At 41.2% G+C, this 25,070-nt stretch overlaps 1 protein-coding gene and 1 non-coding gene across 9 annotated transcripts in view; both read right to left on the reverse strand.

Annotated features, from left to right (window-relative positions):
• Positions 1-25,070, reverse strand: part of NTNG1 (netrin G1) — a 301,578-nt gene that overhangs the window by 216,151 nt on the left and 60,357 nt on the right. The window lies entirely within an intron of this gene.
• Positions 14,001-14,136, reverse strand: LOC114811814. The gene has a single exon (XR_003759510.1). It is a non-coding gene; the product is annotated as a small nucleolar RNA SNORA7 (small nucleolar RNA).

The following is a 25,070-nucleotide window of genomic DNA, read 5'->3' on the forward strand; positions in this document are numbered from 1 at the left end:
AGCCACACCTTTTTGATGATCTCCACTGTGTATTCAGGACAAGCTGCAGGGAGAGGGAAGATGAAGGAGTGGCCACTTAGCTGCAGCAGTTTGGGAGTGAGATGAGATCCAGTGTCCAGGTGGGTGGACAATAGGTAGTAATTCCGACGTTTGATGACTTGAGGCGACTGAAGCATCTTGGCAGAGAGAGATCTTAGCTTCCTCAAGCGTTTCTCTGTTCCAGGTGATGTTAGATGTCCTGGACCAGCTGAGATAGGTTGGCAGAAAGAAATCTGTGTCCTCAAGCAGCTCTCTGTCCCAGGTGATGTTCAATGTCCTGGGCCAGCTGAGGCAGCTCGGCAAAGAGATATCTCAGTATCCTCGGGCAGCTTTCTGTCCCACTTGATGTTTGATGTCCTGGGCCAACTAAGTCAGCTCAGCAGAGAGATTTCTCAGTGTCCTCAGGCAGCTCTCTATCCTGAGCAATGCTTGATGTCCTGGGCCAATTGAGGCAGCTTGGCAGAAAGAGATCTCATTGTCCTCCAGCAGCTCTCTGTCCCAAACTGGCTGAGGCAGCTCAGCAGAGAGAGATCTCCATGTCCTCGGGCAGCTCTCTGTCCTGCTTGATGTTCGAGGCCAATTGAGTCAGCTCAGCAAAGAGATTGCCATGTTCTTGGGTGGCTCTCTGTCCCAGGCAATGTTCTACATCCTGCGCTGGCTGAGGCAGCTTAGCAGAGAGAAAGAGAGAGATCTCTATGTCCAATGGCAGCTCTCTGTCCTGGGAAATATTCAAAGTTCTGGGCTGGCTGAGGCAGCTTGGCCAAGAGAAATATGTGGGTCCTTGGGCACCTCTCTGTCCTGGGAGATATTTGCTGTCCTGGGCCATCAGGGGCAACTAACCAGAGAGAGATCTGTGTCATTGGGCAGGTCTCTAGACCACTAGATGTTTAATGTCCTGGACCAGCTGAAGCAACACAGCAGAGAAAGAGATTTCTGTTTCCTAGGACAACCCTCTGTCCTGGATAATGTTCACTGAGTAGGTTGGTGTTAGAGGAAGAAAATGAGCATGCACTTGTCCCTTGACCCTTCTCGGCCTGGTCAGATCAGAGAGATTCAGGCCCCTGAGACAACTTGTCCAGGGGGTTAGAATCCCTGCAGAACCCCATCCTGGGACTCCTTCTTGTCCCCTCAAGCCTCTAAACAGCAATAGGTTCTACAATTTGCATACTCATCCACACAACCAATTACTATTTTCCAGAGAACACAATGCTGAATGAATTGTCAATTCATCTTTGTCTTTTCAGTTGACCCAGCCCACAAAAGATAGGATCTTGCCCTCAACTGGGTTATCTTCATTCCCTTAGGTAAGCAATGACCCTCTCTTTATACATGGGAGAAGATTGACACAAACATTATCAGCAGGTTGAGAATGGGGGTAAAAGATTCCCAGAATCTGGCCTCTGGACAGGGAATAACCAAGGGCACCTTTTGACCCAGGCTTGTATGCTTTGAATCATTTGAGGATTTGCCTCCCTACAACAAACAGTATCATTGGGGAACATGATTGAGGCCGGGATGGTTGATTTCTGACTATAAGCTTGTTGGACAGGGAATGTGTCTGCAGTATTGTTGTGTTGTACTTTCCCACACGCTTGGTACATTGTCTGGAGACTGTAAGCTCATTGTGGGCAGGAAATGTGTCTGTTATACTGTTATACTGTATTCTTCCAAGTGCTCAGTACAGTGCTCTGTGTACATAGTAAGCGCTCAATAAATACGATTGATTGATCGATGTCAGTTGCTGGGCCAGGTGCCTCATACCTTAAGATGATATTTGTTAAGTACTTATTATACACCAAGAACTGTCCTAAGCGCCAGGGTAGATACAAAATAATCAGATCATGAGATGAGGTGCCCAAGAGAAAGCTGCTAAACCCCACAGAGGTGAATCTGCTTCTTCTCTGAGTCGGTCATACTACAGTCAGGTCTGCAAGGGGGGGCGATTTGCAAAAGAGGTTTTCGGTTGGCTTATGACTCACCTGGTTGTCCTATCGATTCTACCAATCCCTAGGTGAAGGGGCTGATCCAACATGGTGCCACCTCCCCCTGCCAGTCATATGACACAATGCAACACCAGCCTGGTGCCCAGCTGCTGCGCACAGCCCCCCTGGACCATGTAGCAGCCGAACCGCTCCCCAATCTGAAGGTTGCCCATGCCTCAGAACACTGCTGGCCTGGAGGGATTTATTTACTGTTGTCTTTTTAAGTGAAAAGAAAATAAATATAAGTCGTTTTGTCCCCTCCACTCACCCTGAGGGCAGCACGGACCCTCTGGAGGAGCTGGAGCTGAGCCACTTTGGTTTCTGCTACTTTCCTGCTTTATGGGGAGGTAAAAGGGTTTCACCCTCTGGAGGGCTAGCTGACAAGTGGGGAAACAGACCACCCACTCCCCAATCAGACTCCTACTGGAGTGGCCTCTCTGCCGGCCTCTCTGCCCCCTGGTATGCATGGGCACATCTCTCTTCGATCTCACAGCCTGGCAGTTGCAGCGGGAACAAAGATAGCTCTCCATAACCTCTGGAAAAGCATAGCCCCGCTCCCTCACCTTCAGCAGTCCCATGCATGAAAGTAGCAGTAGTAACAGTGTCAGCTCTCTAGTCGATCAAACAATTAATTGTATCTATTGAACACTTACTCTGTGCAGAGCATGGCACTAAGCCCTTGGGAGAATATAATATCACAGAGTAGGCACACATGTTCCTTGCCCACAATGAGCTTACAGTCTGGTGGGGGATACAGACATTAATGTAAATAAATAAATTGCAGATATGTACATAAGTGCTTTGGGGATTGGGGTCCTCCCTTCCCCGGCCATGGAGGTCAGCTTCAAGTTTGCCCACAAAGGCATCAGTTTTAGAGAAAAACACATGTGTTCATTTACCCAATTCACTCCCCATACACCAGTTCCTTCCTCCTATGAAGCTTCATGGAAAATCCTGCATCCCTCTTCCCTTTGATTGGGATATTAGAGGTCATAGTGATTCAAACTATGAGACGGATCAAATAGAAGCCATCATCTTGAAGGATTTCACCCAAATATGACAATAATGTTGGTATTTGTTAAGCTCTATGTGCAAAGCACTGTTCTAAGCACTGGGGTAGATACAAGGTCATCAGGTTGTCCCACGTGGGGCTCACAGTCTTCATCCCCATTTTACAGATGAGGGAACTGAGGCCCAGAGAGGTGAAGTGACTGGTCCAAGGTCACACAGCTGACAAGCAGCGGAGCTGGGATTAGAACCCACGACCTCTGACTCCCAAGCCTGGGATCTTTCCACTGAGCCACGCTGCTTCTCTACCCAAATAGCATTTTACAGAGCAAAGTGCACCTACTCATCATGGAATCCTACAACTAGTTGTTTCAGTGGGACCTAATTGTAACTATCACAATCCTGCCAGCATAAGTGCACTCAGTAATAAACAATATTAAATTCTAAATTACTTAGAAAAGCTTCACAGGTGTGAATATCTTTCCTCTTCAACTGACTCAAGTGTTAAGTGGTCCCCTCTTCATTGTACAATCATTTTATGAATATTAACTGCAGAGCTTGGTTGCTTCAAAATATGGGAACAAAGCCAGGTGATCACTATAGTTACTTTTGCAAACTGGCAAAGACTGAAACAATTCTGAGATACTGAAAAAAGACAAAATGAATTTGCACCCAAAAGTCCACATTCTCATTTTAGCCATGGATTATGCCTTCCGTTTATGGGAATTTGGTGTTTCAGATTGATTGATTGGTGCAACCGATTGGTGTTGGGTGGCAGAGCTGTAGACTCAAGGTCTCTTATCTATAAAAATTCTAAGTCAGGTGGTTGGAGTTTTTGTTATGTGACTTTCTATGATGATGAACAAATACTCTGCCGGCACATTCCCGTTGGTTGTCAATCCAAGAGGCTCCCAATTCTAACAGGAAACCACAATCTAATGGAAAAGCTTTCCTGTCTGAAGAGGTTTTCTCTTCTCAGTGCTGATGTATTTGAGTTCTGTTTTGCTGGACTGTGACGGGAAGTAGAAGTGCGCAATCTTCCTGATGCTGTGACTGTGATCTAGCAAATGGTATTCCTAGCTGTCTCCATACCTCCACAAGCTATTATTTTGAGTTAACTTGTTCTGTTCATTATAAATACAAATGGCACCTTTGCTCTTTGAGACTTAATATGCTAGATGTAAGTAGGGATCAATCAGCAGCCTGTTTTAAATGTAGACATTTACTCAAGGGCTCTGAGCTTCGTTATATTCTTCAGCTGAGTGAAGAAATGCACGGGTTGAATTAGTACAGAAGAATCAGAGGTAGACTTGCATATCTCCCTCTCCACAAATAGATGATTAACATTTAAGCTAATTATAATAAAAATCTGCATGTGAAGCTGCAAGCCTCTTGGGGAAAGGAGATAGGAACAACTTGCTGAAATAGAAAGACATTATTCTCATCAGGGAACACTCTCAAAGAACTTGACTACCCCACGGAGAGACTTCCAAGATGCTACGAGCGCATTTCTTTTCCAATAAAGGATTTAATATATCAGTTGTTCACATTGATTTACTTGGAAAAGTTCCTTCCCGAATGGCTATTGAAAGGGTTCAGAATGCATCTCATTTCCAACAAAAATTCAACAAAGTGTGAATGCTAATAAAAAATCTTGAGAAGATGCCTAAAGTCAAAGCATACATTTTCAAATATTCCACAGGAGAAGAAAAAAAGAGTCTGGCTAAAATGTTTTCAGTTTGCCCAAATTAATTTTTGGAGACCTGTGGAACACACCTCCCTGAAAAATACTGATTAACCCGCAGTGCTTAAAAGTGGGTTGCTAAGACTAATTCCATAATGGCATTTCTTATCTTTTATCTTCAAGGTTTTACAGAACCTTCTGAAATTGAAAGTTGTTATTCTCAGCAGTCTCATGTGCTTTAATGTGACTATCATATTGTATTGATTCACTTTTGGCAAATGCATTAATCATATCAGAGATGACCTTGGAATAGACAAATTCATGGTTAACGTGTGTTACTGTGCTTTAAAAAGAAGATACAATTCAAATGATACATTAATATAAATTTCAGCAGGAAGAACATGTGTTTTGAGGAGATTGGTGCATAATCCCAATTCTAAATACAATTACTAGTTAATTTGTATTAAGTATTTGTATTTCATTTTCAATTTTTTTTTTTACTTTATTCTTTGTTCCACACATTGCCATTATCATAGTGTCTACGCAATTGGATGCCATTAGTATCCGGCATTTGGATTCTGCTATTACATAACATGGCACTGAGCAACTTGACATCTATTCCTTTTATTGATTCTGACTAGTAAGTAGACAGTCAATGGTGATTACAAAATGCAGAGTGTTACAGAGTCTAAAGAAAATGAAATTTGGCTCCACCCATCTCCTAACTACAAATGCAGTATTTTTGAAATGAACAGCAGGCCGACTATAATATAAACACACCAGTTCGGTTCCCAAATCAGCAAGAAAATTTGCAACACTTTGAAATGATGATGCATTTAAAAACAGATTCAATTTTCAAAGGAACTGTTCACTTTAAACCGCTAACAATGCTTCCCCTTGGTGGCACTAGTTAAAGGGGGGAAGAACACAACAGAACATTAATTAAAATAAAAAGGATAGAAGCTTGGAAGCTACAGGCAACACAGTTCCCTTCTCCAAGAGGCCTAATGGGTAACGACTGGTACTGCCATTCTGAGACCTCTGAAGATGTGGGATAGCAAAAAGCTGTCCAGATTGGTGTTCCCATACTGCTTTTAGAATTTATCCTAGAATGAAAGGAAACTAAACTCCCTGACTGGACTGGAATATGAGGCTTAAGCTTAGAAAACTATAGAAAGACAGTTTCCTTTGACAGTGTGCTCTCAGAGTTGCAATAGACTGCAGAGAGCTGAGGGATGGGGCATAACGCTTTGCCAGCCTTTGGGAACAGGAGGACTCTGAGATTTATGAAACACTTCTTCTGAGTCTCACTTATCAGAATGGGTGCTATCCTGTGTTATTCCTGTGGGTTTGAACTGAAGGAAACTACAGTAAGAGACTAGCTAACATGATCCTTTTCAGGCCGGAAAGAGCCCGGGCTTGGAAGTCAGAGGTCATGGGTTCGAATTCTGGCTCTGCCATTTGTCAGCTGTGTGACTGTGGACAAGTCATTTAATTTCTCTGTGCCTCAGTTACCTCATCTGTAAAATGGGGATTAACTGTGAGCCTCATGTGGGACAACCTGATTGCCCTATATCTACCACAGCGCTTAGAACAGTGCTCTGCACATAGTAAGCACTTAACAAATACCAACATTATTATTATTAAATTGCTCCTATTAAGATTCACACTTGCTTCTTTCTTTCTCGGGGTGTGAAAATCAGTAAGCTCCTTGAGGGCAGCATCCTGTCTACCACCTCTGTTGTATTGTGCTCTCCCAAGTGCTTAGTGGAGTGCTGTACACATGGTAGGTGTTCAATAAATACCATTGGTTTTATTTTTTGAATGGTATTTGTCAAGTGCTTACTATGTGTCAAACACTATTCTAAGTGGTAATTGCTGACCCGATTGGTTAATTTCTTGTTTGGGAAGAAACAACCTGTGTGACGAAAGGAATGTATGAGTTGAGAGTGCCACTTCCTGTCTCAGCCACCCAACTGTAAGCCCTCACAGCTAGAAATTGCTCTAGAAGGGTGAGCTACAGGGGAGACAAGGAGCATCTGAGCTTCAGCTGGATTAGTTTTGACTAGCTAATGCAACTAGTGAGTAAAGGACCAACGGGACTCTCAATCCTGGCTGGGTTTTGAGGCTCAGTTCTGTGCACTGAATCACTACTTTTTTGATTTCTTTCAAGTGCCAGAGCCCTGCTTTTGGCTTCTGAGATAAGAACAATTAATCAAAAGTCAGTGTCATTGAATGAATGCTTACTGTTGCACAGACTGTACTAATCACTTACAATAATAATAATAATGGTATTTTATAAGCTCTTACTATGTGCCAGGCACTGTACTAAATAAGCACTGGGGTTGGGCACAATCCCTGTCCCATGTGGGGCTCATAGTCTCAATCTCCATTTTACAGATAAGAGAACTGAGGCCCAGAGAAGTGAAATGACTTGCTCAAGGTCTCACAGCAGAGAAGTGGTAGAGCCAGGATTAGGACCTGTGTCTTTCTGACTCCCAGGCCCATGCTCTATCCATAAGCGTTCAGTACAGTGCTAAGTGTTTAGTACAGTGCTCTGCACATAGTAAGTGCTCAATAAATACAACTGAATAAATGAATTATGCCATGCTTCTTGTTGTGTACTTGGAAGAGCACAACACAACAGAGTAGGTAGACACATCCTCTATCCACAAGGAGCTTACAGTCTAAAGGAGGAGGTTATATCACTACTTTTTGATCTGAAAGCCTTTTCTATGAGAAATGATGTTTAAATTTCACACTTCTCTTTTTTACTGACCTTCCTTAGAATGTGCCCAAGGTAAAGACATTACACAAGGTTATTGTGCTGTATTTGGATTATTAACAAAAATAGGTATAAAAAATTCTTGCAAAAATGAATTGGAGATTTCATTATTTTAAAGTTCTGATCTCTCAAAATCCTTTCTCAAGTTTTGTGGTTTATATTCAACCCAAAAGTAAAAATTCTAACAGCCTTAAAAAAGGTTTACTTGTTGTTCTATATTGACAGTCCAATTCCTGAGGAGGAGCATGGCCTGGTGGAAAGAGCATGGTCCTGGGAGTCAGAAGACCTGGGTTCTAATCCAAGCTCCATCACTTGTCTGATGTGTGATCTTAGGCAAGTCACTGAACTTCTCTGTGCCTCAGCTACCTCTTCTGTAAAATGGGGATTAAGACAGTGAGCTCATGTGGGACAGGGATTATATCCAACCCGATTATCTTTTATCTACCCCAGTTCTTAATGCACTGCCTAGTAGATAGTAAGCACTTAAGAAATACCATATTAAAAAAAACCCCAAAAAACATCATAAATAGTAGGAATACTGTTTTGAAGGTAAGAAAAATATTTTTTGGGTCTTGAATGCATTCTTATATGTAGCTAGAGAGAAATTCTAGGGAAAATGCATGTTCTCTTCCTGTTACAAGAAGGCCACTGGAAGTTTTCAGGCCTTGCTCTGATGACCATATGAAGACAGAGTAACTTCAGGAGTGAGGCACATTCTGACCTGAGTCAGTCAGTCGTATTTACTGAGCATTTACTGTGTGCAGAGCAATATACTAAGTGCTTGGGTGAGTACAGTATAGCAATACAGTCACTTTCCCTGCCCACAGTGAGTTTGGGAGATATAGCCCAAGAAATCATTCAGTAATAATGAATGATACAATAATACAATTATTATTCTTTTTTATTGTTATACCTCCCTCTTTGTCATGGTAAGAGAAAAAATAACAAGTACAAAAGAGGCTGTGGTACTTGTCTTGGATTGGCTTATTACTTTCCAGTAAACTAAGGATCTAAAAGAGTCAGAACAGTGTGTCAAATTTAGTATTTGGGACTGATTCCATCAAATCTACAATCCTAATAAGCAATTGTGCCATTAGTGTCCTATCTTTGCTTAACAATTTTTGAGGTTTCTTGGTAACATGGCATGCTGCCTAACAACCCCAGGTCGATAAAAATCTATGAGTAGATGACCTTTGTGTTCCTACTGTCTGCAAGCAGCATTCTAAGTTCTTGGAGAGAATGCCTCACAGTAAACTCCTTGAGGGCAAGCATTCAAATGAATAATCTAATTACAATTTAATTAAAGCCCTATAACAATTCTTTGGGAAGAGTGAAGCCAAACTACTTTCCTCATCAGAGGGTTTCATTATGAGTTACAGGAAGCCAAAAAGTACATTTGAAAATAAAATTCTGGAGCTTAATCTATCACCAGACCATTAAACTGTTGGAGAACAGGTCAGGCTAAACATCACACTGACTCTCAGAATTAACATACATACCACAGCATGACTATCCCCAAAACACAAGCAATTGCCTGACTCTTCCACACAGTTTCAGTAATCAACAAATGTTTATTGAGGACACTGGGGAAGCACAACAATGAAGGAGACACTTGGGGATATTGGAAATTAGTGCCTATTCCTGTCCTCAAGGAACTTAGAAACTTAGTAATGGAGACAAAACAGTCACATGGACAAACCAATGACTCATTCTAACCCCTAAAATACAGTAGATCCCTCATGGCATTCAGTGTGCCCTTAGTTCTTGGGTAAACACCCCCAAGGCATTTAAATGGGCCCCCTACCCAACATAAGGAGCACCCCAAAATCTCCAGGGCCTTGGAGAGGTTCTGCCTCTAAATGAAAATGGAAAGAGCCCTGTACAAAAAACTACAAACAGTAATTACAAGAATCATTAGAAGCAGAGGGTTGTTGCATAAGTGGGATTCCCTGAAGAAAATGGTCTCAAAGAATTAGGGATGTGGCTTTGGAAGGTGGTAGGAGGAAAGATTTTCCAAGATCAGAGTGGCTTGTAAACACCCTCCTTGAGGAATCAAGACCATTTACAGAGGATGGCAAGAAGATGTTAGAAGGTGTGGCTTAATGGGACACAGAAAGTGAAAGCAGATAGGTAGGATGGGGCCAGGAGATGGATCTATACCCTTTTAGGCACTTGCTATTCATCTCACTCACCACACCACAGCACTTACGTTTGTATCCATTTATTTATATCAAAGTTTGTCTCCCCCTCTAGACTGTAAACTTTGTTTGGGCAGAGAACATGTCTACCAACTCTGCTGCATTGTATACTCTCCCAAACACTTAGTACAGTGTTTTGCACACAATACGTGCCCAATAAATAATAACAATAATAATAATAATGCTGGTGTTTGTTAAATGCTATGTGCCAAGCACTGTGGTAGATACAGGATAATCAGGTTGTCCCACGTGAGGCTCACAGTCAATCTCCATTTTACAGATGATGTAACTGAGGCACCGAGAAATTAAGTGACTTGCCAAAAGTCACACAGGTGGCGGAGCCGGAAATAGAACTCATGACCTCTGATTCCTAAGTCTGTGCTCTTTCCATGGAGTCACGCTTCATTGATTGATGGAAAACTCTGAATCTCTGCCATTCTCTCTGAATGTCTCTATTCTCCTTTCTACAGACCCCTCTGTGTCTCTTGCTCTTTCTTCTTGCCAGAGTCTTTCTCCATTCCCCTAATGTGAGGCCAGTGTCCTGCCCCCATGGAAGCCACATTAACCAAGCTCATTTTGTTTATTTCTCCCTTTCATATGCTTTTGTCCCCTCACAATCTAGGGCCACTATCCTGCCCCCATGGAAGTCACACTTACTAAAACTTTATCTGGAGGTAATTGATAGAAATAATTCCATTTTCTTAATTTGATTTAGTAAAACTGTAGTAACCTACTTTTGGTGTTACAATATTTTACTAGCAACTTACAGCATACAAACACATTCAGTGAATTGTATTTATTGAGCACTTACTGTATGCAGAGCACTGTACTAAGCACTTAACACATCTGACACTACTGAGTTGAGGGTGCCTAGGATATATACTCCAGATTTTCCTAAAAATGTCCAGGTTAGAAAGAAACTACCTGTTTCCTCAAAGGAAACAGGAGTCTCTTCCCAAATAATTCATTCTTTAATGATATTAATTTTAAGAGAAAAAATAGAGAGCATGTAACTATTCTTTGAGTTTGAAAATGATATGAATTATAAGTTTTTAACCAGTATGTGTGTGACTAAAACCAATTAATAACTGAAAAATGTTTGCATTAAAGATTGCCTTGCTGCATCATTCCTTTTGTTACCCTTTGGGTCTGGTAATGTTTTAAAATCATTCAATCATATTTCTTGAACACTAACTGAGCACTTACTCCCCCTTGGTGTCAGGTTCTTCCCAAAGCTTTTTTCAATTAATCATCCAATCAATTGTATTTATTGAGCACTTACTGGGTTTGGAGCACTGTATTAAGTGCACTGAAGAGGACAATATTACCGAATTGGTAGACATTTTCCCTGTCTCCAATAAACTTACACTCTAGAAGGGGAGATGTACATTAATATAAACTATGGATATGTACCTAATTGCTCTGGGGCTGAGGGACAGGTCAATAAAAGGTCCAAATCCAAGTGCAAAGGTGATGCAGAAGGACTGGGAGAAGATGAAGTTGGGCCTAGTTGAGGAAGGGCTCTTGAAGGCGATGTACTTCCAACATGGGGAGAGTGATCTGTCTGCCTTATATGAAGAGGGAAAGTGTTTCAGGCCAGAGGCAGGATGAGGGTGAGATAGATGAGAACGAGATAGATGAGAACGAGGCACAGTAAGGAGGTTATGTGAGGGCTGAGTTGTAGTAGGAAATCAGGAAGATAAGGTAGGAGGGGGCAAGGTGACTGATTTAAAGCTGAAGATAAGGAATTTCTGTTCTATGCAGAGGTGGACTGACAACCACTACAGGTTCTTATGGAGTGGGGAAACATGGACTGAACATTTTTATAAAAAAATGAGCTGGGCAGCAGAGTAAATTGTCGACTGGAGTGGGGAGAGACTGAAGGTAGAGAAGTCAGCAGGAAGATTGATGCAGTAATTAAGGCGGGATAGTATGAGTGCTTGGATTAATGTGGTAGTAGGTTGGATGGAGAGGAAAGGGAAAATTTTAGCGATGTTATGAAGGTTGAACTGATAGAATTTAGTGATAGATTGAATACAAGGGCTGAATGAGAGAGATGATTCAAGTATGATGCCAAGTCTCTAAGGTTATGGGCTTTTGAGACAGGGAGGATGATGGTGCTGTCAACAGTGACAGGAAAGCCAGGGAGAGTACAGGGTTTGAGTGGGAAGACAAGGAGTTCTGTTTCGCTCATGTTAAGTTTGAGGTGACACTTGGACTTGGACTACTACTTGGACTACTCTACTTGGACTCCCAAGTAGAGATGCCCTGAAGGCAGGAGGAAATGTGAGCCATTTCTGATTGCTTCATGGCAGGTTAACGTTTTTAATCAAAAGTGTTTATTGAGCACCTACTGTGACTCTAGCACTATCCTAAGCACTTGGGAGAGTATAAACATAAGATATCAACCATGGTCTCCTGGAAATTACTACCTAAGGTTTTCTGTTGCTTTCTCTTAACTGTCCCCTGCTATGCCATATCATTTCAACTTTTATTTTGTGTCTTTCAATTGTTCACTTTTTCAGCCCACCACAGAACATCTGTTTGATTTCCCATAACTATCCATTCTTCTCTCATCCTGTCCAGGGATGGCCTGATATGATGGGCATTACTCCTTTGGGGGTTTCCTGACAGTATTCCAGCAACTCACTGGTTATCCTTCTATCTTGCCATTTAGTGTTAATATGCATCAAAGTTGACGGTAGTCCCCTTATATTGTAAGCTTCTTGAGTCAGGAAACATATCTACCAACTCATTCAATCATTCAGTCATACTTATTGAGTGCTTACTGTGTGCAGAGCACTGTACTAAGCACTTCTGTTATATTGTACTCTCCCAAGTGCTTAGGTCGGTGCTCTGTCCTTTGTAGGTTCTTAATAAATAGGATTGAGTAACTGATTGATTGATTGTGGAACTCTAGGTTGCTACACAAGTCCTTCTCCTCATTTAAATTATCCCCAGAGCCACATGACTTGTCTTGTCTTATGCTGTCAAATAGTTTCCAATCCATAGAGGCTCCATGGACATAGCTCTCCCAAAATGTCCCACCTCCATCTGCAATTGTTCTGATATTGTATCCACAGAGTTGTATTGGTAAAGGTACAGAAGTGGTTTACCATTGTCTTTCATTCATTCATTCATTCAAAAGTATTTATTGAGCGCTTACTATGTGCAGAGCACTGTAGTAAGCGCTTGGAATGTACAAATCGGCAACAGATACAGTCCCTGCCCTTTGACAGGCTTACAGTCCAATCGGGGGAGACAGACAGACAAGAACAATGGCAATAAATAGAGCCAAGGGGAAGAACATCTCATTAAAACAATAGCAAATAAATAGAATCAGGGTGATGTACATCTCACTAAACAAAATAAATAGGGTGATGAAGATATATACAGTTGAGCAGACAAGTACAGTGCTGAGGGGATGGGACGGGAGAGGGGGAGGAGCAGAGGGAAAGGGGGGAGAAGAGGGTTTAGCTGCAGAGAGGTGAAGTGGGGGGTAGAGGGAGAAGAGGAAAAGGGGGAGCTCAGTCTGGGAAGGCCTCTTGGAGGAGGTGAGCTTTGAGTAGGGATTTGAAGAGGGAAAGAGAATGAGTTTGGTGGAGGTGAAGAGGGAGGGCATTCCAGGACCACGGGAGGATGTAGCCCAGGGGTCGAGGGCGGGATAGGCGAGACCGAGGGATGGTGAGGAGGTGGGCGGCAGAGGAGCAGAGCGTGCAGGGTGGGCAGTAGAAAGAGAGAATGGAGGAGAGGTAGGAAGGAGCAAGGTGATAGAGAGCCTAGAAGCTTAGAGTGAGAAGTTTTTGTTTTGTGCGGAGGTAAATAGGCAACCACTGGAGGTTTTTAAGAAGGGGAGTGACATGCCCAGAGCGTTTCTGCAGGAAGATGAGCAGGGCAGCAGAGTGAAGAATAGACTGAAGTGGGGAGAGAGAGGAGGAAGGAAGATCAGTGAGAAGGCTGACACAGTAGTCTAGCCGAGATATTACGAGAGTTTGTAGCAGTAAGGTAGCCATTTGGGTGGAAAGGAAAGGGCGGATCTTGGCGATATTATAAAGGTGAGACCGGCAGGTCTTGGTAATGGATTGGATGTGTGGAGTGAACGAGAGAGACGAGTCAAAGATGACACCGAGGTTGCGGGTCTGAGAGACGGGAAGGATGGTCGTACCATCCTCAGTGATAGGGAAGTCTGGGAGAGGACAGGGCTTGGGAGGGAAGATGAGGAGCTCAGTGTCTTCTGCACAGTAAACTTGAATCTCTGCCCTTGACTTTTCCATGCCACTGCTGTCCAGTACAGGTGAATTTTGACTTGTAGCAGATTGCCTTCCACTTACTAGACACTGGCCAAGCTAGAAATGGAATGGGTATGCCTCTGCTGGACTCTCCCTTCCATAGCCGAGACTGGTAGATTACTAGAAACTCTCCAGGTGTGATCCTGAGGCGGGAGGGAGCCACTTTTACTTCCCTGTAAATAACTCTCCTGTGGCCCACTATGTCCACACATTGGTTTGGGCAGTTCATGTCTGCTGATCAGAGCCTTCTTGGTGAGTTCCAGCTTCTCAAGTCTGCTCTATGAGCTCTACCGAGGGTTCTACTCAGGAATCAAACTCCCTATCTGTGATTTCTAATCTTCTCTGCATCCTTGTGTTTCCTCTTGCTTCCAGGATACCTCACCACAGCCCTGTGGTATCTTCTAACTCTTTTGTATTCCTCCATTTACTAAGTATACTGCTTTGCATACAGTAGGCATGCAAAAATTGTTCTTGATTGACTGATCCACATGAATTTGCAGCCAGCACATTCAACTCTATATATCTAAAATATAAATCCTCATCTTCTCTCCCAAATACTCTCCTGAACCTAACATTGGCTTCTATGAAATCCTTGCTAGGCCACTGCAAATGGAGAATATTCAATCTGGCATTAGCAAGTATTCCAGTAGCTTAATGGTTTGTGTCTATAAATCTGTTAGCAGTTGTGGAAGACTATCCTTTCACTGCTTATAACAAAAACTTTTTTCCTGATGATGCTATTTAAGCCTTATATGGAGTGAAGTCAATTAATCTCTTTAGAAAATACAGAACATGATATAAGTCTGTTTTAAGCCTAATCAGAAATTTGACTTTTCTGGGCCTTAATGCACAAACAAATTAGTGCCAGTCTCTGATAGGGAAAGAAAGAGCCACAGAACTCTGAGCTCAGTTAGGAAATAATAATCTTTGAATATAATCTGATGTGAGAATCATATATGATCTGCTTGTAAACATTAGATTATGCAATAAGATACACAGACCCAATGAATAAGCAAACAGAACTTCATTAGTTGTCAAAGGTAGAAGTGTGACTCCAAAAAAGTGGGAGAAAAGAAGCAATGTGCCCTAGCGGGTAGAGCATGGGTGTAGGAGTCAGAAGGACCCTAGGCAAATCATTTTACTCCTCTGTGCCTCAGTTACCTCCTCTGTAAAATGGTGATAAAGACTGTGAGCCCCATGTGGGACAGGGACTGTGTCCAACCTGAGAAGCTTTATCTACCTGAGCACTTAATACAATTCCTGGCATATAGTAAGTGCTTAACAAATGTCATTTAAAAAAAAGAATTTTAACACCTAAGCAGCCTACTGCCAAAGAAAACTGTTTAATGTATTTACAGAGGAATTGGCTAGGCAATTTGAAGGAACCTGAGGGATCTTATGGTTGCCAATACCAAACTTGGCAGCCAGACCAGAATGCATGGTTCTTTGTTTTCCTGTACCAGACTAGGTTTTTCCCCATAGAGTGAAGACTCTAACACTCTAATTGTAAAGATGCTTCCCAGAACTGCTGCCACTACCTTCAAAACCTTAATGCAAGCACATCTCCTCCAAGAGGGCTTCCCTGACTAATCCCTCATTTCCTTTTCTCCCACTCCCTTCGGCATCACCCTTTCACTTGGATTTGCACCCTTTATTCAGCCATCCCTCAGCCCCAAAGCACTTATGTACATAAACATGATTCATTTATATTAATAGCTGTCTTCCCCTCTAGATTTTAATCTCACTGTGGGCAATTAATGTGTCTACCAGCTCTGTATTATCGTATTCTCCCAAGTGTTTATTAGAGTGCTCAATAAATACCATTGATTGATTTGATGCTTCCAAGTGCTTAGGACAGTGTTTTTCAAATAGTGAGAACTCAATAAATACCACTGATGATTAGGATGATGGAGTGATAAAAAACCAAGGCCTTAAATTGCTTCTAGAAAATAAAGTATTTGGGTTTACAAGAGCAATATCTTCAATAATGTTAAATCCAGAGGAATCCAGGGATATTTCTATCTACCTAGACATTCTAGATTGTCCATTTAAATTTGTATGCCAAAAAGGAGTTTGAAAGAAGGAGCTTTGATTTAGGAATACTTTAAGTAAAAGGTATACATGAACTCTGTAAGAAAACAGTCTGCTTCCCATTATGGGCAGTATGAGTGGAAAGGTGGTAGTCTCAGTTAAAGAATAATCCTTCCTTCTGATAATTAGCAGGGGATGAGCCCTTTTTCATGATTAGAGAGAGAAGTGTAGTAAATAGAAAAGTGTGCTCAGCTACTTTAAAAAAAGTCTTAGTCAATACATTTTATGACACCTAGAGGGTATAAACATACCCATAAATTTAATTAATTTTCTTTCTTCTTTCATTGCACTTTTCTTTCTTCTTTCATTGCACCTGCATGACCTGAAGGAAGGGAATTCTAATGAAAGTACCATCAAGCAGTTCTTCAGGACTTTCAAAACTCATTTGGACAAGTCACAAAATGAGGTGGTACTTTCAGTTTATGAGGTAAAAAATATATTTAGAAGAAACAGCTTAATATTAAAAATGATTTACTTACCTTGATAGGGAGACATATGTTGGCTGTCCATATGTTCCAATTTGGCTGGGGTAATTATAGAATTTTCTAGGCTTTTTTGGGCAACATTATCATCATCATCATAACAATGGTATTCATTAAGCACTTACTAAGTATCAATCACTGGAGTAGATACAAGTTAATCACGTTGGACACAATCCCTGTCCCACATGGGGCTCACAGTCTAAGAGGGAGAACAGGGAGAAAATCCCCATTTTACAGATGAAAGAAGCAGATGCAGAGAAGTTAAGTGACTTGCCCAAGGTTATATAGAGGCAAGTGGTGGAGCTCAAATTAGAAGCCAGGTCTGCTGACTTTGAGGCCCATTGTTTTTCCACTAGGCTTTGTTCTCAATTGTTTGAGAATTTAGCCTGGCCAATTGCATCAATACCCAATAGCTTTTCATTAAATTAATATTTGAGTTTACATGGCCAGGCTGGAGTATGCTTGGTTTATGTTTATCTTTCATGTCACAGCATTCTGGGACTTTTCAAATGCATCCTTCTATACTTCCCCTTCCATCCCACCTCAAGGATTAGTGAGAGCCAAGAAGTTGTTGTGCTAACTAAGAATATGGCCTAATGTCTTCGTTTCAACAAAAAAATGGCAAGGTAGCCTGGTTATCCCTCTTCCTTGGCTTTAGTCTACAAGAGGTCAAAATAATTTACAGGATTTATTGTATTCCAATGAGGAAATCAGACCAGACACCCACAATGATACATTTTTACTATAAATATGAAATGGGAGAGTTAAGTAACTTTAGCAACTGTCACAGGAAGTTAGTAGTGTGGCCAGCACCATATTGAGCCTACTATCTTTCTTATGCTCTCTTTAGTTTTGTAAAGACCCTTAGTTCAAAATATGCTTCATTCAAACCAAAGTGCTTACTAAATTTGATTCTCATTCCTTTTTCTCACAAAAATAGATTATATCGCTTAAATAGTGACCTATCATTATCTCATTGATTTTGCTTTTAATTCAGGTACAGTACTGTATTTACTACTATAACTGATAATAATGATGGTGTTTGTGAAGCGCTATGTGCCAAGCACTGTACTAAGGGCTGGAATGGATACAAGAAAATCGGATTAGACCCAACCCCTGTCCAATATGGGGCTCACAATCTGAATTCCCATTTTACAGGTGGGGCAACTGATTCACAGAGGAGTGAACTAACTTGCCTAAGGTCGCATGGAGGACAAGTGGCGGAGCTGGGATTAGAACCCATGTCCTTCAGACTCTCCAGCCCATATATTAGCCAATATTGCTTTTCTTAAGCATCCATTTACTCACATAATTGCTCCACCCTAATTTTTGAGGAGGAAATAAAGTATTATTTTTGTAGCACATAATTGCCTACACAAAAATCAAACAATTGTTTTTATTAGTTGGTCTCTTTTTGCATTTTTAATTATTGTATATCCAAAACAGGTATCTGCTGTGTCTTATCCATTAAACTGTAATACCACAAGAACATTAAGTGTCATTACTAGGTTATCAAGTCCACTATTCCATGGTCTTGATAAACAGTAAAACACCAGGATGCTTGGTAGAACTGTGATAGTTCCCTTCCTGGATTACTATCCTCATGATTATGGAAGGGATGTCAAATATCCCTAACTTTTCTGTCACATCTTTAGCTCTCTTTACACTGCTAAACAATCCGAGAGCAGGAAGAACATTTTAATTTTCTTCTGTATGTTTCCCAATACATAGTACAGTGTCCTATACCCAATAGGTAACCCACAGATATTGTTAAGAAAACTGGAATCAATGATATTTATTGAGCACATACTCTGTGCTGTTCTCTGTTTGAAGCACTGAAGAAAAGACAATAAAATAGACTGGGTAGACATAATCCCTCCCCTAAAAGAGCTCACAATCTAGTGGGATAATAATGGACAATTTAGGAGATGCCAGAAGTCTTTCAAAATTACATAATCATTATCTTTCAGAAAAAAAAAATATGAGAGGAATTGACTGTGAACTATTTGACTATTTCACTGTTCTTCTCCATTACCACCAAGATCATAACCAGAATCCTTCTGGACAGATTACTGAAAATCACTGCTATCCCTGAATTGCAATTGTAGCTTCATTTCCAGCAGGCATGATCTTCATTACATGACAGATTCAAGAGACGCGCAGGAAGCAACCTCAAGAATTCTAGGCTACATTTGTAGACCTTCAAAAGCATGAATGAATATGTTCATAAAATGGGATTCGGGGAAAGACCTATTGCTTTCTATGTATTGTCCTTAAGTGGAAAATTAATCTTTGGACACCTCACCCTTAAAAGACGTGTTTTATTTTAGGGATATTCCCCACAGGACTGTAGTTCAGTGGGACAGCCACCAAGAATTAGCTTTACATTCAAAAATAAACCCTGAGAACCATGGACTACCCATAATCCCTTGTCCCTGAGGATCTGGCCAAACATTCAGTGTTTCCCCCTCAAAATTTGCATTACAAAACCCCTCCTTGAAAAAGCCCAATGGTGGACAGTGCATTTTGTAGCACAAAATTGGTTTGCGTGGCTTGCGAATAGCGGCTACATAAAACTAAATTGAAATATTTCCATTTCAGCCATTAAATTCCTCATTATGTCATGAAACACCATAGTTAGTGCTGCTTTCAGTTTTAATCTTTTGCAAACCCATTGGCTGTTAATGTTTTGTGAGTTCATAAACTAATTTGAATTGGTCTTATTTTGCACAGTCAAGCACATTACACTTGTTTCATTTTTTGCCTCACAGATTTAACATCTGGAAGCTATAAAAAACACAATAGACTGTCTAAAGAGACTGTCACAAGAGACTGTGCTATAGACCACGGTACTTGAAATTTAGAACTTGGTTATTCAACAGCACTTAAGGGTCTGATCCATCTCCCTTCTGTATTTTACTGGTCAGACTCCATTTGAGACTGATGATGATACAGATAAACATGGTTTGCGAAAGCAACCTCAAAATCATGAAGCTTAGGTTACCCTTTGGCCAAGCTATTAGGGCTCATGCTATTCTCCAGAAAAATAATTAACAAGAGCCCATTAGTTAACAAGAATCCAGAAACTATGGAACTCTAGCATCTATCCAATCTATCTCATGCTGCATTATGACCAATGCAGCTGCCACTATAGTCAACTCAATTAAAAGTGCTTATATGTTGATAGTCAGTAATAGGATTCTACATTTTGGTACCATTTGCAATCTATGCCGAAAAAGATAGCAAGGTCTTAACAGTTAAAATAGGTGATATTCCTTAAGACTAGAGCTTATATGGTTACAGTCTTCTACAAAAACTGATAATCACATTATAACTCCTCATTTATCTAATATTGTGATGATAGGAGTTTGGAGCAGTGAAAAGACCATGACTCTGGGTTTCAAGGGCCCTAGGCTCTAGCTCCAATTTTATTGGATGGGAAAATTCCTTCAGAGGTGACTTTTTTTAAAATGGTATTTGTTAAGTGCTTGCTATGTGCCAGGCACTGTACTAAGAGCTGGGGTAAATGCAAGCTAGTCAAGTTGGACACAGTCCATGTCCCAGATGGGACTCACACATAATCCCCATTTTGCAGATGAAGTAACTGAGGCATATAACAGTTAAGTGACTTGTCCAAGGTCACACAGCAGACATGTGATGGAGTCAGGATTAGAACTCAGGTCCTTCTGATTTCCAGGCTCATGCTCTATCCACTAGGCACACTGCTTCTCAGCCTATTTTGGACCAAAGAACGACCTAGGGTGGCCTACAAGGTGTACCATCCCAGCCAGAAATTTGAAAAATATTTGGATAACTTTGGGGGTTGAAGAACAAAGTCTATCCACGCAATGGTCTGCTGGGCTGGGACACAACAAGCAATCAGTGGTATTTTCTGAGGGATTACTGCTGTGCAGAGTACTGTACTAAATAAACATACTCAATAAATGATTGAATGAACTAAGCCCTGGGAAAAGGACAGTGCAACAGAGGCGGTAGATGTGTTCTCTGCCCACAAGGACCTTACAACAGCACATCATCGGCACCATGGTGTAGTCAGTGCGGCTGTAAATAATTGCTGCATATAAAATAACCTTTGCATTCACTTCACAATGTGATGCATCCTGAAGAGGAAGGGGTGTGCTATAGCATCCTCACAAGTATCATCTGTAGAGTTGGTAAACAGCTTGACTGAAGCAGAAAAAGCTGAAATGTATAACTGTGTAAAAATTAATCTTACAAGGCTGACAGCAGACTGTCTTGGTTGTGTAGCTGCCAAAGGCAGGCAAAAAAATATGTTCATCTCATCCAGATTACCCTTTCCTCTGTCCAGAATGCACCAGAAAATCATAATAATAACAGTTGTATTTGCATAGAATTTACTTTGTGCTTAAGCACTGGACTAAACACTGGAATAGATGCAAGTTAATCAAGCCAGACATAGTCCCTGTCCCCCATGAGGCTCAGAGTCTAAAGGGGTGGGAAAGCAGGTATTTCCTATTTTACAGATGAAACTGAGGCAAAGTGACTTGTCCAAGGTCTTACAGCAGGCAAGTGCCCGAGCAACTTCATTAAATCAATGGTATTGATTGAGTTCTCAGTGTGTGTAGAACACTGTGCTAAGTGCTTGGGAGATACGTTCCCTCAGTGAGCTTACAGTACATAAGGAGGAAGCATTCATTCAATAGTATTTCTTGAGCACTTACTATGTGCAGAGCACTGTACTAAGCGCTTTGAATGTACAATTTGGCAACAGATAGAGACAGTCCCTGCCCAATGACGGGCTTACAGTCTAAACAACGGTAAACAGGAGAAATATACATTGCATCTATAACTCTACTATATAGAACTTTCCCAAGTGATTAGTACAGTGCTCTGCACACAGTAGGTGCTCAATAAATACTGCTGAAGCTCTCAGGAAATACAATTGATTAATCATGTAGTAATAGGAATCATTAAGTGCCAGATGTAAAATATTAGGAAAGAAGGACACTGATGTGATACAGACATGGTCCCAGGCCTCCCAAGGGACTCACAACCAATGAATAAAGTGGGGAAGGGGGTGGAGATAGACCAGTAAAGATGAAACAAAAATATAAAAGACAAAGATGATGATAAACATGAAAACAGAAGCAGGTTTTCCCAGTTTGAGGCAGAATCCTGGACTGGAACAGCAGTACTTTCCTTCAACTCTCTCCCACCGGCAGTCAATTGTATTTGAGCACCTTCTAAGCAGGACATTGTCCTAAGTGCTTGGGGAAGTAAAATAAAATTAGTGGATATGATCCCTCACTCAAGGCTCTCAAGAATATTACAGTTCTGCCAAAGAGACAGGCACTAAAATCAGAAATTACTAATTGGTATGTATGATACATATGAACGGCTACAGTGATAGGCATGATTTGGGAAGGTATTTTTTGTCATCTGACTTTGCCGCAGCACCTGGAAGATTCCAATAGAGGCCTGCTACACTGGACTTGTCCAACTCTGAGCTTTATCTGAGCTAATCTCCCCCTCTAGACTGGGAGCTCGCTGCATGGCACGGATTGTCACTCTATTGCTTAGTACAACGTTCTGCGCACAGTAAGCGCTCAATACATATGACTGACTGAATGAATTGAATGAATTTCCCCTTTTCTTTTTATGGTACTTGTTATGGGCTTACTATGTGTGGAGCATTCTTCTAAGCACTGATGCCCTTATGTTTTAGAGAGTTTATCCGTCCCTTCCTCCCCTGTGTATTATTTTCCCAAAGCTTCATATGACACTTTGAACACACTGAGTACTTACTAAAAGACAATTATAAGAAATATTACTATTTTTCCACCCCTAATCATTAACTTAATCCTCTTTGAAGAACTAGAAACTTTTGTCAGTTGAGTTCCTGGGAACAAAGGCTTCTTTGGTTTTCTTTCCTGTGCCCCTCTTTCTATCTTTTATTTTCCTCCCAAATAAAGAGGGCTAAACTTTAGGTAATGAAATCTCAAACAAACAAAGCATTTAGAGAACCTTCCTTAAAGTATAGAGGAAAGATACTTTATGACTGTAGAGATAAGCTAATCAACTTACTATTTGGATTAGTTTGAGTGAAAAAACCCTGCAAGTTGCAGATGCATTATAACAACTGATGATACATATCATTCAGGAAAAGAAGCTCTAACATTTCTCTTAAGCCCCTGGCTATGTATCACTGAAGCAATAGCAATATACAAGAAAGAGAGTTGTGGATTTAAAGCCTCATGTGTCTGACTAGCTTCTTCTTGAGCTAATCAATTTCTTTTTTCGACACTGATTTCAGAGAGAGGAGCTGCTTTGGAGTTTTCAAACAGAGGACAAACAAGGTGTGGTTTTTTTAAAGTACTTATGCATAATGAGGTTGCTTTTCCTGATGAAGGTGGTGACAGTATGCACTCTTTGCTACTGTTGCAGCTTCCTTCCTGAGGGAGGCTTCTGCCCTCCAACCGCTTGAAAGGAGTTACTCTGTAGAGTGCCTGCCTAATGCATAAAAGATGTGATTCCATCCCAAAGTTCTTCCCTGCTGCAAACAAGCATCTGAAGTCATTCTAGGCAAGGTGAACTCTCTAGGCGCCACAGCTCCAGCCTGGTAAAAGCGTTTTCTAGGGGTGGACGGAGGGCTTCCACTGTCCTAAAGGGTCACTGGTCTGGCAAGATAGGGTGTATATTTAGTGAAGTCCACGTCAGGCACAGAAGATGCGTGAGTATCTTAGAGGCAATAGAAACATTTCTGGAATATTTTCTTGATCAAATCTCCTTTCTCAACTTTTTTGAAAAAATATTATTTTACTGTTTTCAGGCAGGAGAGACATTCAAAGTGACTTCTACATTCACAAATACCCCATCTCATCCTTCCCTTCTCAACTGGTCCTGAGCAGTATAGAGCGGAAAACAGAACATTGCATCAGACCTTCAGATTCAAAATATGTTTAGTTTGGTACAGAAGATTAAATCCTATGACTTACCGCCCCAGAATATAGAGTTGGTGAATGATGGGAAGGAACTAACAAACATACACACAAACACACACACATACACTCACTCAGTAGCTGTCTGTTCCTCTAGCACATACTTGTTTTACTATTTTTCATGCCTACAGGAATCAGTGACCTTTCTGCTAGTAAGAATATCAAGACATAAGAATCTAATGACCGCCACACCAGGTCTGATTAATCAACCATCCAACTCAGTAGCAGTGACACCAAGGACATTGGAAGAACAATGTGATGGTGCCCTTGGTTCCTTCAGAAAAAGAAAATTTTCAAAGCATTTACTACATAAAATGTCTTAAAGAAAAACAGAATCTCCAACCTTCAAAGAAAGGTATTTCACTCAAGAACAGGGCATAGGTTAGAAAAATAAAGAGCATAATCACTTGTGGTGCTTCCAAACTTACTGCCTACATGACATGGGAGATTAATTTATAGAAATAGGAAGGATGAGTTGGAGGCAGTTTTGCATAGTGGAAAGAGTATGGAACTTGGAGTCGGAAGATTTGGTTTTGGGTTCCAGCTGTGCCAAAGAACAACCTATTTGATTACATGTTTTCTCATCTGTAAATTGGAGATAAAAGCAGATTTTGAGACCTGTGGGGGATATGGACTGTGTTCAATCTCATAACCTTGTTATTTATCCCAGCAGTTAGCTACAAGTATTTACTAAATGCCCTAATTATCAGTATCCCTATTCTGTCTGTATTCCCCAAATTAGTTGAATTAGAAACATTTTATTTCATGATCACAAAGAATACAAATTGGTTACAAAAACTAAAATGACACCTTTACAAAAGCATGAGCTATTACTCTGATTATGAAGCAGGATGGGTAATAGTATTTATTACACACTGACTGTGTTAAAAACACTATACTAAGCACTGAGAAAGCATACATGAGTGAGAATAAATGAGTAAGAACTAGAGCAGGTCCTTGGCCCACAACGAGTTCACAGCCTAAGAATAAGCCCACCTGGTTCGTACCAACCAGGACTTTCCTAGACCAGGGGAGTCTCAGTGACACATAGTAGAAGTCAAACCACACCTCTGATCACCAAGGTTAATGTGAAAAGTTTTTTACTTAGTTTTACCAACGTGCAAGGGAGTGACACATACACACACTCACTCAACTCCACCAAGGGTCCAATTCCATCCCCTCCACTCCACCGAAACTGCCCTCTAAAAGGTCACCCATGACCTCCTTCTTGCCAAATCCAATGGCTCCTACTCTATCCTTTTCCTCCTCGACCTCTCAGCTGCCTTTGACTCTGTAGACCATCCCCTTCTCCTCCACACTTTATCTCACCTTGGCTTCACGGACTCCGTCCCCTCCTGGTTCTCCTCTTATCTTTCTGGCCATTCATTCTCAGTCTCCTTAGTGGGATCCTCCTCCCCCTTCCATTCTCTAACTGTAGGGCTTCCTCAAGGGTCAGTTCTTGGCCCTCTTCTGTTCTCCATCTACACTCACTACCTTGGTGAACTCATTTACTCCCATGGCTTCAACTATCA

The sequence above is a fragment of the Ornithorhynchus anatinus genome, chromosome 4 (assembly GCF_004115215.2).
Source record: "Ornithorhynchus anatinus isolate Pmale09 chromosome 4, mOrnAna1.pri.v4, whole genome shotgun sequence".
In the NCBI taxonomy this organism is placed as follows: Eukaryota; Metazoa; Chordata; class Mammalia; order Monotremata; family Ornithorhynchidae; genus Ornithorhynchus; species Ornithorhynchus anatinus.